Source organism: Mustelus asterias, chromosome 16 (assembly GCF_964213995.1).
Source record: "Mustelus asterias chromosome 16, sMusAst1.hap1.1, whole genome shotgun sequence".
NCBI classification, from domain to species: domain Eukaryota; kingdom Metazoa; phylum Chordata; class Chondrichthyes; order Carcharhiniformes; family Triakidae; genus Mustelus; species Mustelus asterias.
Window position 1 is genome coordinate 75450940 of NC_135816.1, and position 18112 is coordinate 75469051.

Consider the following 18112-nt stretch of genomic DNA (forward strand, 5'->3'; position numbering starts at 1 on the left):
AGGACCCTGTTTCCACACACACACACACACGTATTCACACAGTACCCTGTTTCCTTACACACACACGTATACACACAGCACCCTGTTTCCTGACACACACACGTATTCACACAGTACCCTGTCTCCTTACACACACACGTATACACACAGCACCCTGTTTCCTGACACACACATGTATTCACACAGAACCCTGTTTCCTCACACAGACACGCACGTATTCACACAGTACCCTGTTGCCTCACACAAACACACACGTATTCACACAGTACCGTTTCCTTACACACACACGTATTCACACAGTACCCTGTTTCCTCACACACACACATGTTTTCACACAGTACCCTGTTTCCTTACACACACAGACACGTATTCACACAATACCCTGTTTCTTTACACACACACACACACGTATTCACACAGTACCCTGTTTCCTCACACACACACACACGTATTCACACAGTACCCTCTTTCCTCACACGCACACACACGTATTCAGACAGAACCCTGTTTCCTTACACACACACACACACACGTGTTCACACAGTACCCTGCTTCCTTCCACACACACACACATATTCACACAGTACCCTGTTTCCTTACACACACACACACATTCACACAGTACCCTCTTTCCTTACACAGACACACACATTCAGGCAGTACCCAGTTTCCATACACACCCACACACACACACATTCACACAGTTCACTGTTTCCTTACACACACACACACACGTATTCACACACTACCCTGTTTCCTTACACACACACACACATTCACACAGTACCCTGTTTCCTTACACACACACACACACTTTCACACAGTACCCTGTTTCCTTACACACACACACACTTTCACACAGTACCCTCTTTCCTTACACACACACACGCACACGTATTCACACAGTACCCTGTTTCCTTACACACACACACACACACACATATTCGCAAAGTACCCTGTTTCCTTACACACACACACACACACACGTATTCACACAATACCCTGTTTCCTTACACACACACACACAGTCACACAGTACCCTGTTTCCTTACACACACACACACACGTATTCACACAGTACCCTGTTTCGTTACACACACATTCACACAGTACCCTGTTTCCTTACACACACACACATTCACACAGTACCGTTTCCTTGCACACACACACACGTATTCACACATTACCCTGTTTCCTTACACACACACACACACATATTCACACAGAACACTATTTCCTCACACATTCACACAGTTATCTGTTTCCTTACACACACAAACATTCACACAGTACCCTGTTTCCTTACACACACACACACACACGTATTCACACAGTACCCTGTTTCCTTGCACACACACACACATTCACACAGTACCCTGTGTCCTTACACACACACACACACACACACACATTCACACAGTACCCTGTATCCTTACACACACACACACAGTCACACAGTACCCTGTTTCCTTACACACACACACACATTCACACAGTACCCTGTTTCCTTACACACACACACACATTCACACAGTACCCTGTTTCCTTACACACACACACACGTATTCACACAGTACCCTGTTTCCTCACACGTACACACCCGTATTCACACAGTACCCTGTTTCCTTACACACACACGTATTCACACAGTACCCTGTTTCCTTACACACACACGTATACACACAGCACCCTGTTTCCTGACACACACACGTATTCACACAGTACCCTGTTTCCTTCCACACACACGTATACACACAGCACCCTGTTTCCTGACACACACACGTATTCACACAGTACCCTGTTGCCTCACACAAACACACACGTATTCACACAGTACCCTGTTTCCTTACACACACACGTATTCACACAGTACCCTGTTTCCTCACACACACACGTTTTCACACAGTACCCTGTTTCCTTACACACACACACACACACGTATTCACACAATACCCTGTTTCTTTACACACACACACACACGTATTCACACAGTACCCTGTTTCCTCACACACACACACACGTATTCACACAGTACCCTGTTTCCTCACACGCACACACACGTATTCACACAGAACCATGTTTCCTTACACACACACACACACGTGTTCACACAGTACCGTTTCCTTCCACACACACACACACATATTTACACAGTACCCTGTTTCCTTACACACACACACACATTCACACAGTACCCTCTTTCCTTACACACACACACACATTCACGCAGTACCCAGTTTCCATACACACCCACACACACACACATTCACACAGTTCACTGTTTCCTTACACACACACACACACACATTTACACAGTACCCTGTTTCCTTACACACACACACACACACACACACACATTCACACAGTACCCTGTTTCCTTACACACACACACACACACACATTCACACAGTACCCTGTTTCCTTACACAAACACGTATTCACACATTACCCTGTTTTCTAACACACACACACACACATATATTCACACTGTGCCCTGTTCCCTTACACACACACACACATTCACACAGTACCCTGTTTCCTTACACACACACACACACACACACACGTATTGACACAGTACCCTGTTTCCTTACACACACACACACATTCACACAGTACCCTGTTTCCTTACACACACACACACTTTCACACAGTACCCTGTTTCCTTACACACACACTCACTTTCACACAGTACCCTGTTTCCTTACACACACACACACACACGTATTCACACAGTACCCTGTTTCCTTACACACACACATTCGCAAAGTACCCTGTTTCCTTACACACACACACACACACGTATTCACACAATACCCTGTTTCCTTACACACACACAAACATTCACACAGTACCCTGTTTCCTTACACACACACACATTCACACAGTACCGTTTCCTTGCACACACACACACACACACATGTATTCACACAGTACCCTGTTTCCTTTCACACACACACACGTATTCACACAGTACCCTGTTTCCTTACACACACACATACATTCACGCAGTACCCAGTTTCCATACACACCCACACACACACACATTCATACAGTACACTGTTTCCTTACACACACACACGCACACACATTCACACAGTACACTGTTTCCTTACGCACACACACACACACATATTCACACAGTACCCTGTTTCCTTACACACACACACACTTTCATACAGTACCCTGTTTCCTTACACACACACACGTATTCACACAATACCCTGTTTCCTTACACACACACACACGTATTCACAAAGTACCCTGTTTCCTTACACACACACACACGTATTCACAAAGTACCCTGTTTCCTTACACACACACACACACGTATTCACACAGTACCCTGTTTCCTTACACACACACACACGTATTCACAAAGTACCCTGTTTCCTTACACACACACACACGTATTCACAAAGTACCCTGTTTCCTTACACACACACACACACGTATTCACAAAGTACCCTGTTTCCTTACACACACACAAACATTCACACAGTACCCTGTTTCCTTACACACACACACACGTATTCACACAGTACCCTGTTTTCTCACACGTACACACCCGTATTCACACAGTACCCTCTTTCCTTACACACACACGTATTCACACAGTACCCTGTTTCCTTACACACACACGTATACACACAGCACCCTGTTTCCTGACACACACACGTATTCACACAGTACCCTGTTTCCTTCCACACACACGTATACACACAGCACCCTGTTTCCTGACACACACAACGTATTCACACAGTACCCTGTTGCCTCACACAAACACACACGTATTCACACAGTACCCTGTTTCCTTACACACACACGTATTCACACAGTACCCTGTTTCCTCACACACACACGTTTTCACACAGTACCCTGTTTCCTTACACACACACACACACACACACACAATACCCTGTTTCTTTACACACACACACACACGTATTCACACAGTACCCTGTTTCCTCACACACACACACACGTATTCACACAGTACCCTGTTTCCTCACACGCACACACACGTATTCACACAGAACCATGTTTCCTTACACACACACACACACGTGTTCACACAGTACCGTTTCCTTCCACACACACACACACATATTTACACAGTACCCTCTTTCCTTACACACACACACACATTCACGCAGTACCCAGTTTCCATACACACCCACACACACACACATTCACACAGTTCAGTTTCCTTACACACACACACACATTTACACAGTACCCTGTTTCCTTACACACACACACACACACACACATTCACACAGTACCCTGTTTCCTTACACACACACACACATTCACACAGTGCCCTGTTTCCTTACACACACACGTATTCACACATTACCCTGTTTCCTAACACACACACACACATATATTCACACTGTGCCCAGTTTCCTTACACACACACACACATATTCACACAGTACCCTGTTTCCTCACACACACACACACGTATTCACACAGTACCCTGTTTCCTCAAACACACACACACGTATTCACACAGTACCCTGTTTCCTCACACACACACACACGTATTCACACAGTACCCTGTTTCCTCAAACACACACACACGTATTCACACAGTACCCTGTTTCCACACACACACACACACGTATTCACACAGTACCCTGTTTCCTTACACACACACGTATACACACAGCACCCTGTTTCCTGACACACACACGTATTCACACAGTACCCTGTCTCCTTACACACACACGTATACACACAGCACCCTGTTTCCTGACACACACATGTATTCACACAGAACCCTGTTTCCTCACACAGACACGCACGTATTCACACAGTACCCTGTTGCCTCACACAAACACACACGTATTCACACAGTACCGTTTCCTTACACACACACGTATTCACACAGTACCCTGTTTCCTCACACACACACATGTTTTCACACAGTACCCTGTTTCCTTACACACACAGACACGTATTCACACAATACCCTGTTTCTTTACACACACACACACACGTATTCACACAGTACCCTGTTTCCTCACACACACACACACGTATTCGCACAGTACCCTCTTTCCTCACACGCACACACACGTATTCAGACAGAACCCTGTTTCCTTACACACACACACACACACGTGTTCACACAGTACCCTGCTTCCTTCCACACACACACACATATTCACACAGTACCCTGTTTCCTTACACACACATTCACACAGTACCCTCTTTCCTTACACAGACACACACATTCAGGCAGTACCCAGTTTCCATACACACCCACACACACACACATTCACACAGTTCACTGTTTCCTTACACACACACACACACGTATTCACACACTACCCTGTTTCCTTACACACACACACACATTCACACAGTACCCTGTTTCCTTACACACACACACACACTTTCACACAGTACCCTGTTTCCTTACACACACACACACTTTCACACAGTACCCTCTTTCCTTACACACACACACGCACACGTATTCACACAGTACCCTGTTTCCTTACACACACACACACACACACATATTCGCAAAGTACCCTGTTTCCTTACACACACACACACACACACGTATTCACACAATACCCTGTTTCCTTACACACACACACACAGTCACACAGTACCCTGTTTCCTTACACACACACACACACGTATTCACACAGTACCCTGTTTCGTTACACACACATTCACACAGTACCCTGTTTCCTTACACACACACACATTCACACAGTACCGTTTCCTTGCACACACACACACGTATTCACACATTACCCTGTTTCCTTACACACACACACACACATATTCACACAGAACACTATTTCCTCACACATTCACACAGTTATCTGTTTCCTTACACACACAAACATTCACACAGTACCCTGTTTCCTGACACACACACACACACACGTATTCACACAGTACCCTGTTTCCTTGCACACACACACACATTCACACAGTACCCTGTGTCCTTACACACACACACACACACACATTCACACAGTACCCTGTATCCTTACACACACACACACAGTCACACAGTACCCTGTTTCCTTACACACACACACACATTCACACAGTACCCTGTTTCCTTACACACACACACACATTCACACAGTACCCTGTTTCCTTACACACACACACACGTATTCACACAGTACCCTGTTTCCTCACACGTACACACCCGTATTCACACAGTACCCTGTTTCCTTACACACACACGTATTCACACAGTACCCTGTTTCCTTACACACACACGTATACACACAGCACCCTGTTTCCTGACACACACACGTATTCACACAGTACCCTGTTTCCTTCCACACACACGTATACACACAGCACCCTGTTTCCTGACACACACACGTATTCACACAGTACCCTGTTGCCTCACACAAACACACACATATTCACACAGTACCCTGTTTCCTTACACACACACGTATTCACACAGTACCCTGTTTCCTCACACACACACGTTTTCACACAGTACCCTGTTTCCTTACACACACACACACACACGTATTCACACAATACCCTGTTTCTTTACACACACACACACACGTATTCACACAGTACCCTGTTTCCTCACACACACACACACGTATTCACACAGTACCCTGTTTCCTCACACGCACACACACGTATTCACACAGAACCATGTTTCCTTACACACACACACACACGTGTTCACACAGTACCGTTTCCTTCCACACACACACACACATATTTACACAGTACCCTGTTTCCTTACACACACACACACATTCACACAGTACCCTCTTTCCTTACACACACACACACATTCACGCAGTACCCAGTTTCCATACACACCCACACACACACACATTCACACAGTTCACTGTTTCCTTACACACACACACACACACATTTACACAGTACCCTGTTTCCTTACACACACACACACACACACACACATTCACACAGTACCCTGTTTCCTTACACACACACACACACACACATTCACACAGTACCCTGTTTCCTTACACACACACGTATTCACACATTACCCTGTTTTCTAACACACACACACACATATATTCACACTGTGCCCTGTTCCCTTACACACACACACACATTCACACAGTACCCTGTTTCCTTACACACACACACACACACACACACGTATTGACACAGTACCCTGTTTCCTTACACACACACACACATTCACACAGTACCCTGTTTCCTTACACACACACACACTTTCACACAGTACCCTGTTTCCTTACACACACACTCACTTTCACACAGTACCCTGTTTCCTTACACACACACACACACACGTATTCACACAGTACCCTGTTTCCTTACACACACACATTCGCAAAGTACCCTGTTTCCTTACACACACACACACACACGTATTCACACAATACCCTGTTTCCTTACACACACACAAACATTCACACAGTACCCTGTTTCCTTACACACACACACATTCACACAGTACCGTTTCCTTGCACACACACACACACACACATGTATTCACACAGTACCCTGTTTCCTTTCACACACACACACGTATTCACACAGTACCCTGTTTCCTTACACACACACATACATTCACGCAGTACCCAGTTTCCATACACACCCACACACACACACATTCATACAGTACACTGTTTCCTTACACACACACACGCACACACATTCACACAGTACACTGTTTCCTTACGCACACACACACACACATATTCACACAGTACCCTGTTTCCTTACACACACACACACTTTCATACAGTACCCTGTTTCCTTACACACACACACGTATTCACACAATACCCTGTTTCCTTACACACACACACACGTATTCACAAAGTACCCTGTTTCCTTACACACACACACACGTATTCACAAAGTACCCTGTTTCCTTACACACACACACACGTATTCACACAGTACCCTGTTTCCTTACACACACACACACGTATTCACAAAGTACCCTGTTTCCTTACACACACACACACGTATTCACAAAGTACCCTGTTTCCTTACACACACACACACACGTATTCACAAAGTACCCTGTTTCCTTACACACACACAAACATTCACACAGTACCCTGTTTCCTTACACACACACACACGTATTCACACAGTACCCTGTTTTCTCACACGTACACACCCGTATTCACACAGTACCCTCTTTCCTTACACACACACGTATTCACACAGTACCCTGTTTCCTTACACACACACGTATACACACAGCACCCTGTTTCCTGACACACACACGTATTCACACAGTACCCTGTTTCCTTCCACACACACGTATACACACAGCACCCTGTTTCCTGACACACACACGTATTCACACAGTACCCTGTTGCCTCACACAAACACACACGTATTCACACAGTACCCTGTTTCCTTACACACACACGTATTCACACAGTACCCTGTTTCCTCACACACACACGTTTTCACACAGTACCCTGTTTCCTTACACACACACACACACACGTATTCACACAATACCCTGTTTCTTTACACACACACACACACGTATTCACACAGTACCCTGTTTCCTCACACACACACACACGTATTCACACAGTACCCTGTTTCCTCACACGCACACACACGTATTCACACAGAACCATGTTTCCTTACACACACACACACACGTGTTCACACAGTACCGTTTCCTTCCACACACACACACACATATTTACACAGTACCCTGTTTCCTTACACACACACACACATTCACACAGTACCCTCTTTCCTTACACACACACACACATTCACGCAGTACCCAGTTTCCATACACACCCACACACACACACATTCACACAGTTCAGTTTCCTTACACACACACACACATTTACACAGTACCCTGTTTCCTTACACACACACACACACACACACATTCACACAGTACCCTGTTTCCTTACACACACACACACACACACATTCACACAGTGCCCTGTTTCCTTACACACACACGTATTCACACATTACCCTGTTTCCTAACACACACACACACATATATTCACACTGTGCCCTGTTTCCTTACACACACACACACACACACACGTATTGACACAGTACCCTGTTTCCTTACACACACACACACATTCACACAGTACCCTGTTTCCTTACACACACACTCACTTTCACACAGTACCCTGTTTCCTGACACACACACACACACACGTATTCACACAGTACCCTGTTTCCTTACACACACACATTCGCAAAGTACCCTGTTTCCTTACACACTCACACACACGTATTCACACAATACCCTGTTTCCTTACACACACACAAACATTCACACAGTACCCTGTTTCCTTGCACACACACACATTCACACAGTACCGTTTCCTTGCACACACACACACACACACACGTATTCACACAGTACCCTGTTTCCTTTCACACACACACACGTATTCACACAGTACCCTGTTTCCTTACACACACACATACATTCACGCAGTACCCAGTTTCCATACACACCCACACACACACACATTCATACAGTACACTGTTTCCTTACACACACACACGCACACACATTCACACAGTACACTGTTTCCTTACGCACACACACACACACATATTCACACAGTACCCTGTTTCCTTACACACACACACACATTCATACAGTACCCTGTTTCCTTACACACACACACGTATTCACACAATACCCTGTTTCCTTACACACACACACACGTATTCACAAAGTACCCTATTTCCTTACACACACACACACACACGTATTCACAAAGTACCCGGTTTCCTTACACACACACACGTATTCACAAAGTACCCTGTTTCCTTACACACACACACACACGTATTCACACAGTACCCTGTTTCCTTACACACACACACACACGTATTCACAAAGTACCCTGTTTCCTTACACACACACACACGTATTCACAAAGTACCCTGTTTCCTTACACACACACACACACGTATTCACAAAGTACCCTGTTTCCTTACACACACACACACACGTATTCACAAAGTACCCTGTTTCCTTACACACACTCACACGTATTCACAAAGTACCCTGTTTCCTTACACACACACACACGTATTCACAAAGTACCCTGTTTCCTGACACACACACACACACGTATTCACACAGTACCCTGTTTCCTTACACACACACACACGTATTTACACAATACCCTGTTTCCTTACACACACACACACGTATTCACAAAGTACCCTGTTTCCTTACACACACACACACGTATTCACAAAGTACCCTGTTTCCTTACACACACACACACACGTATTCACAAAGTACCCTGTTTCCTTACAAACACACACACACGTATTCACACAGTACCCTGTTTCCTTACACACACACACACGTAATCACAAAGTACCCTGTTTCCTTACACACACACACACACGTATTCACACAATACCCTGTTTCCTTACACACACACACACGTATTCACAAAGTACCCTGTTTCCTTACACACACACACACACGTATTCACACAGTACCCTGTTTCCTTACACACACATACATTCACACAGTACCCTGTTTCCTTACACACTCACACATTCACACAGTACCCTGTTTCCTTGCACACACACACACACGTATTCACACAGTACCCGGTTTCCTTACACACACACACACGTATTCACACAGTACCCTGTTTCCTTACACACACACACATTCACACAGTACCCTATTTAATTACACACACACACGAACACGTATCAACAGAGTACACTGTTTCCTTACACACACACACACACGTATTCACACAGTACACTGTTTCCTCACACATACAAACATTCACACAGTTATCTGTTTCCTGACACACACACATTCACACAGTACCCTGTTTCCTTGCACACACACACACGTATTCACACAGTACCCTGTTTCCTTACACACACACACACATTCACATAGTACCCTGATTCCTTACACACACACACACACACGTATTCACACAGTCCCCTGTTTCCTTACACACACACACATTCACACAGTACCCTGTTTCCTTACACACACACACACACGTATTCACACAGTACCCTGTTTCCTTACACACACACACACATTCACACAGTGCCCTGTTTCCTTACACACACACACACGTATTCACACAGTACCCTGTTTCCTCACACGCACACACCCGTATTCACACAGTACCCTGTTTCCTTACACACACACACATTCACACAGTACCCTGTTTCCTTACACACACACACACATTCACACAGTACCCTGTTTCCTTACACACACACACACGTATTCACACAGTACCCTGTTTCCTCACACGCACACACCCGTATTCACACAGTACCCTGTTTCCTTACACACACACACACATTCACACAGTACCCTGTTTCCTTACACACACAAGTATTCACACAGAACCCTGTTTCCTTACACACACACACACGTATTCACACAGTACCCTGTTTCCTCACACGCACACACACGTATTCACACTGTACCCTGTTTCCTTACACACACACGTATTCACACAGTACCCTGTTTCCTTCCACACACACACACACACATATTCACACAGTAACCTGTTTCCTTACACACACACGTATTCACACAGTACCCTGTTCCCCTACACACACAAACACGTATTCACACAGTACCCTGTTTCCTTACACACACACACACACACACGTGTTCACACAGGACACTGTTTCCTTCCACACACACACACACACATAATCTCACAGGACCCTGTTTCCTTACACACACACACACATTCACACAGTACCCTCTTTCCTTACACACACACACATTCACGCAGTACCCAGTTTCCATACACACCCACACACACACACATTCACACAGTACACTGTTTCCTTACACACACACACACACACACGTATTCACACACTACCCTGTTTCCTTACACACACACACACATTCACACAGTACCCCGTTTCCTTACACACATTCACACAGTACCCTGTTTCCTTACACACACACACACGTATTCACACAGTACCCTGTTTCCATACACACACACGCACATTCACACAGTACCCTGTTTCCTTACACACACACACACGTATTCACACAGTACCCTGTTTCCTTACACACACACACACACACATTCACACAGTACCCTGTTTCCTTACACACACACACACATTCACACAGTACCCTGTTTCCTTACACACACACACACACACACACACGTATTCACACAGTACCCTGTTTCCTTACACACACACACACACACACACACGTATTCACACAGTACCCTGTTTCCTTACACACACACACACGTATTCACACAGTACCCTGTTTCCTTACACACACACACACGTATTCACACAGTACCCTGTTTCCTTACACACACACACGTATTCACACAATACCCTGTTTCCTTACACACACACACACGTATTCACACAGTACCCTGTTTCCTTACACACACACACACACGTTTTCGCACAGTACCCTGTTTCCTTACACACACACACGTATTCACAAAGTACCCTGTTTCCATAAACATACATGTGTTTCCATACACATACACACGTAATCACACAGTACCCTTTTTCCTTACACACACACACACGTATTCACACAGAACCCTGATTCCTGACACACACACGTATTCACACAGTACCCTGTTTCCTTACGCACACACACACATTCACACAGTACCCTGTTTCCTTACACACACACACACGTATTCACACCGTACCTTGTTTCCTTACACACACACGTATTCACACAGTACCCTGTTTCCTTACACACACACACACGTATTCACACAGTCCCGTTTCCTTACACACACACACACGTATTCACACAGTACCCTGTTTCCCTACACACACACACATTCACACAGTACCCTGTTTCCTTACACACACACACATTCACACAGTACCCTATTTCCTTACACACACACACACACACATTCACACAGTACCCTGTTTCCTTACACACACATACATGTATTCACACAGTACCCTGTTTCCTCACGCGCACACACACGTATTCACACAGTACCCTGTTTCCTTACACACACACGTATTCACACAATACCCTGTTTCCTTACACACACACACATTCACACAGTACCCTGTTTCCTTACACACACACACACATTCACAAAGTACACTGTTTCCTCACACGCACACACACGTATTCACACAGTACCCTGTTTCCTTACACACACACACACGTATTCACACAGTACCCTGTTTCCTCACACGCACACACACGTATTCACCCAGTACCCTGTTTCCTTACACACACACGTATTCACACAGTACCCTGTTTCCTAACACACACACACACATATATTCACACAGTACCCTCTTTCCTTACACACACACATTCACACAGTACCCTGTTTCCTTACACACACACACACACATTCACACAGTACCCTGTTTCCTTACACACACACGTATTCACACATTACCCTGTTTCCTAACACACACACACACATATATTCACACAGTACCCTGTTTCCTTACACACACACGTATTCACACAGTACCCTGTTTCCTTACACACATTCCTTACACACACACACACATTCACACAGTGCCCTGTTTCCTTACACACACACACACACACACATTCACACAGTACCCTGTTTCCTTACACACACACACACGTATTGACACAGTACCCTGTTTCCTTACACACACACACACATTCACACAGTACCCTGTTTCCTTACACACACACACACACACGTATTCACACAGTACCCTGTTTCCTTACACACACACACACTTTCACACAGTACCCTGTTTCTTTACACGCACACACACGTATTCACACAATACCCAGTTTCCTTACACACACACACACATTCACACAGTACCCTATTTCCTTACCCTCACACGCACACATATTCACACAGTACCCTGTTTCCTTACACACACACGTATTCACACAGTACCCTGTTTCCTTACACACACACATTCACACAGTACTCTGTTTCCTTACACACACACACACATTCACACAGTGCCCTGTTTCCTTACACACACACACACACACATTCACACAGTACCCTGTTTCCTTACACACACACACACGCACGTATTCACAAAGTACCCTATTTCCTTACGCACGCACACACACGTATTCACACAGTACCCTGTTTCCTTACACACACACACATTCACACAGTACCCTGTTTCCTTACACACACACACACATTCACACAGTACCCTGTTTCCTTGCACACACACACACACGTATTCACACAGTCCCCTGTTTCCTTACGCACACACACACATTCACACAGTACCCTGTTTCCTTACACACACACACATTCACACAGTACCCTGTTTCCTTACACACACACACACACGTGTTCACACAGTCCCCTGTTTCCTTACACACACACACACATTCACACAGTACCCTGTTTCCTTACACACACACACACACACGTATTCACACAGTACCCTGTTTCCTTACAGACACACACACGTATTCACACAATACCCTGTTTCCTTACACACACACACACACATTCACACAGTACCCTGTTTCCGTACACACACATACATGTATTCACACAGTACCCTGTTTCCTCACACGCACACACACGTATTCACACAGTACCCTGTTTCCTTACACATACACGTATTCACACAGTACCCTGTTTCCTTACACATACACGTATTCACACAATACCCTGTTTCCTTACACACACACACATTCACACAGTACCCTGTTTCCTTCCACACACACACATTCCCACAGTACACTGTTTCCTCACACGCACACACACGTATTCACACAGTACCCTGTTTCCTTACACACACACACATTCCCACAGTACACTGTTTCCTCACACGCACACACACGTATTCACACAGTACCCTGTTTCCTTACACACACACGTATTCACACAGTACCCTGTTTCCTTACACACACACGGATTCACACAGTACCCTGTTCCCTTACACACACACACACAAACACACACGTATTCACACAATACCATGTTTCCTCACACGCACACACACGTATTCACATAGTACGCTGTTTCCTTACACACACACACGTATTCACACAGTACACTGTTTCCTCACACACACGTATTCACACAGTACCCTGTTTCCTTACACACACACACAAACACACACGTATTCACACAATACCATGTTTCCTCACACGCACACACACGTATTCACATAGTACGCTGTTTCCTTACACACACACACGTATTCACACAGTACCCTGTTTCCTTACACACACACACACATATTCACACAGTACCCTGTTTCCTTACACACATTCACACAGTACCCTGTTTCCTTACACACACACACACATTCACACAGTACCCTGTTTCCTTACACACACACACACACACACATTCACACAGTACCCTGTTTCCTTACACACACACACACACGTATTCACACATTACCCTGTTTTCTAACACACACACACACATATATTCACACAGTGCCCTGTTTCCTTACACACACACACACATTCACACAGTACCCTGTTTCCTTACACACACACACACACATTCACACTGTACCCTGTTTCCTTACACACACACACACATTCACACAGTACCCTGTTTCCTTACACACACACACACATTCACACAGTACCCTGTTTCCTTACACACACACACACATTCACACAGTACCCTGTTTCCTTACACACACACACACACATTCACACTGTACCCTGTTTCCTTACACACACACACACACACATTCACACAGTACCCTGTTTCCTTACACACACACACGTATTCACACAGTACCCTGTTTCCTTACACACACACACACAAACACACACTTATTCACACAATACCATGTTTCCTCACACGCACACACACGTATTCACATAGTACGCTGTTTCCTTACACACACACACACACATTCACACAGTACCCTGTTTCCTTACACACACACACACACACGTATTGACACAGTACCCTGTTTCCTTACACACACACACACATTCACACAGTCCCCTGTTTCCTTACACACACACACACTTTCACACAGTACTCTGTTTCTTTACACACACACACACGTATTCACACAATACCCTGTTTCCTTACACACACACACACATTCACACAGTACCCTATTTCCTGACACTCACACGCACACATATTCACACAGTACCCTGTTTCCTTACACACACACGTATTCACACAGTACCCTGTTTCCTTACACTCACACACATTCACACAGAACTCTGTTTCCTTACACACACACACACACGTATTCACACATTACCCTGTTTCCTAACACACACACACACATATATTCACACAGTACCCTGTTTCCTTACACACACACACACATTCACACAGTACCCTGTTTCCTTACACACACACACACACACATTCACACAGTACCCTGTTTCCTTACACACACACGTATTCACACATTACCCTGTTTCCTAACACACACACACACATATATTCACACAGTACCCTGTTTCCTTACACACACACACGTATTCACACAGTACCCTGTTTCCTTACACACATTCACACAGTACCCTCTTTCCTTACACACACACACACATTCACACAGTGCCCTGTTTCTTTACACACACACACACATTCAGACAGTACCGTTTCCTTACACACACACACACACACACGTATTGACACAGTACCCTGTTTCCTGACACACACACACACATTCACACAGTACCCTGTTTCCTTACACACACACACACACACACGTATTCACACAGTACCCTGTTTCCTTACACACACACACACTTTCACACAGTACCCTGTTTCTTTACACACACACACACGTATTCACACAATACCCTGTTTCCTTACACACACACACACATTCACACAGTACCCTATTTCCTTACCCTCACACGCACACATATTCACACAGTACCCTGTTTCCTTACACACACACGTATTCACACAGTACCCTGTTTCCTTACACTCACACACATTCACACAGAACTCTGTTTCCTTACACACACACACACACGTATTCACACATTACCCTGTTTCCTAACACACACACACACATATATTCACACAGTACCCTGTTTCCTTACACACACACACACATTCACACAGTACCCTGTTTCCTTACACACACACACACACATTCACACAGTACCCTGTTTCCTTACACACACACGTATTCACACATTACCCTGTTTCCTAACACACACACACACATATATTCACACAGTACCCTGTTTCCTTACACACACACACGTATTCACACAGTACCCTGTTTCCTTACACACATTCACACAGTACCCTCTTTCCTTACACACACACACACATTCACACAGTGCCCTGTTTCTTTACACACACACACACACACATTCAGACAGTACCGTTTCCTTACACACACACACACACACACACGTATTGACACAGTACCCTGTTTCCTGACACACACACACACATTCACACAGTACCCTGTTTCCTTACACACACACACACACACACGTATTCACACAGTACCCTGTTTCCTTACACACACACACACTTTCACACAGTACCCTGTTTCTTTACACACACACACACGTATTCACACAGTACCCTATTTCCTTACACACACACACACATTCACACAGTACCCTATTTCCTTACCCTCACACGCACACATATTCACACAGTACCCTGTTTCCTTACACACACACACACATTCACACAGTACCCTATTTCCTTACCCTCACACGCACACATATTCACACAGTACCCTGTTTCCTTACACACACACGTATTCACACAGTACCCTGTTTCCTTACACACACACACATTCACACAGTACTCTGTTTCCTTACACACACACACACACGTATTCACACATTACCCTGTTTCCTAACACACACACACACATATATTCACACAGTACCCTGTTTCCTTACACACATTCACACAGTGCCCTGTTTCCTTACACACACACACACACACACACACATTCACACAGTACCCTGTTTCCTTACACACACACACACGTATTCACACAATACCCTGTTTCCTTACACACACACACATATTCACACAGTACCCTGTTTCCTTACACACACACACACGTATTCACACAGTACCCTGTTTCCTTACACACACACACACGTATTCACACAGTACCCTGTTTCCTTACACACACACAC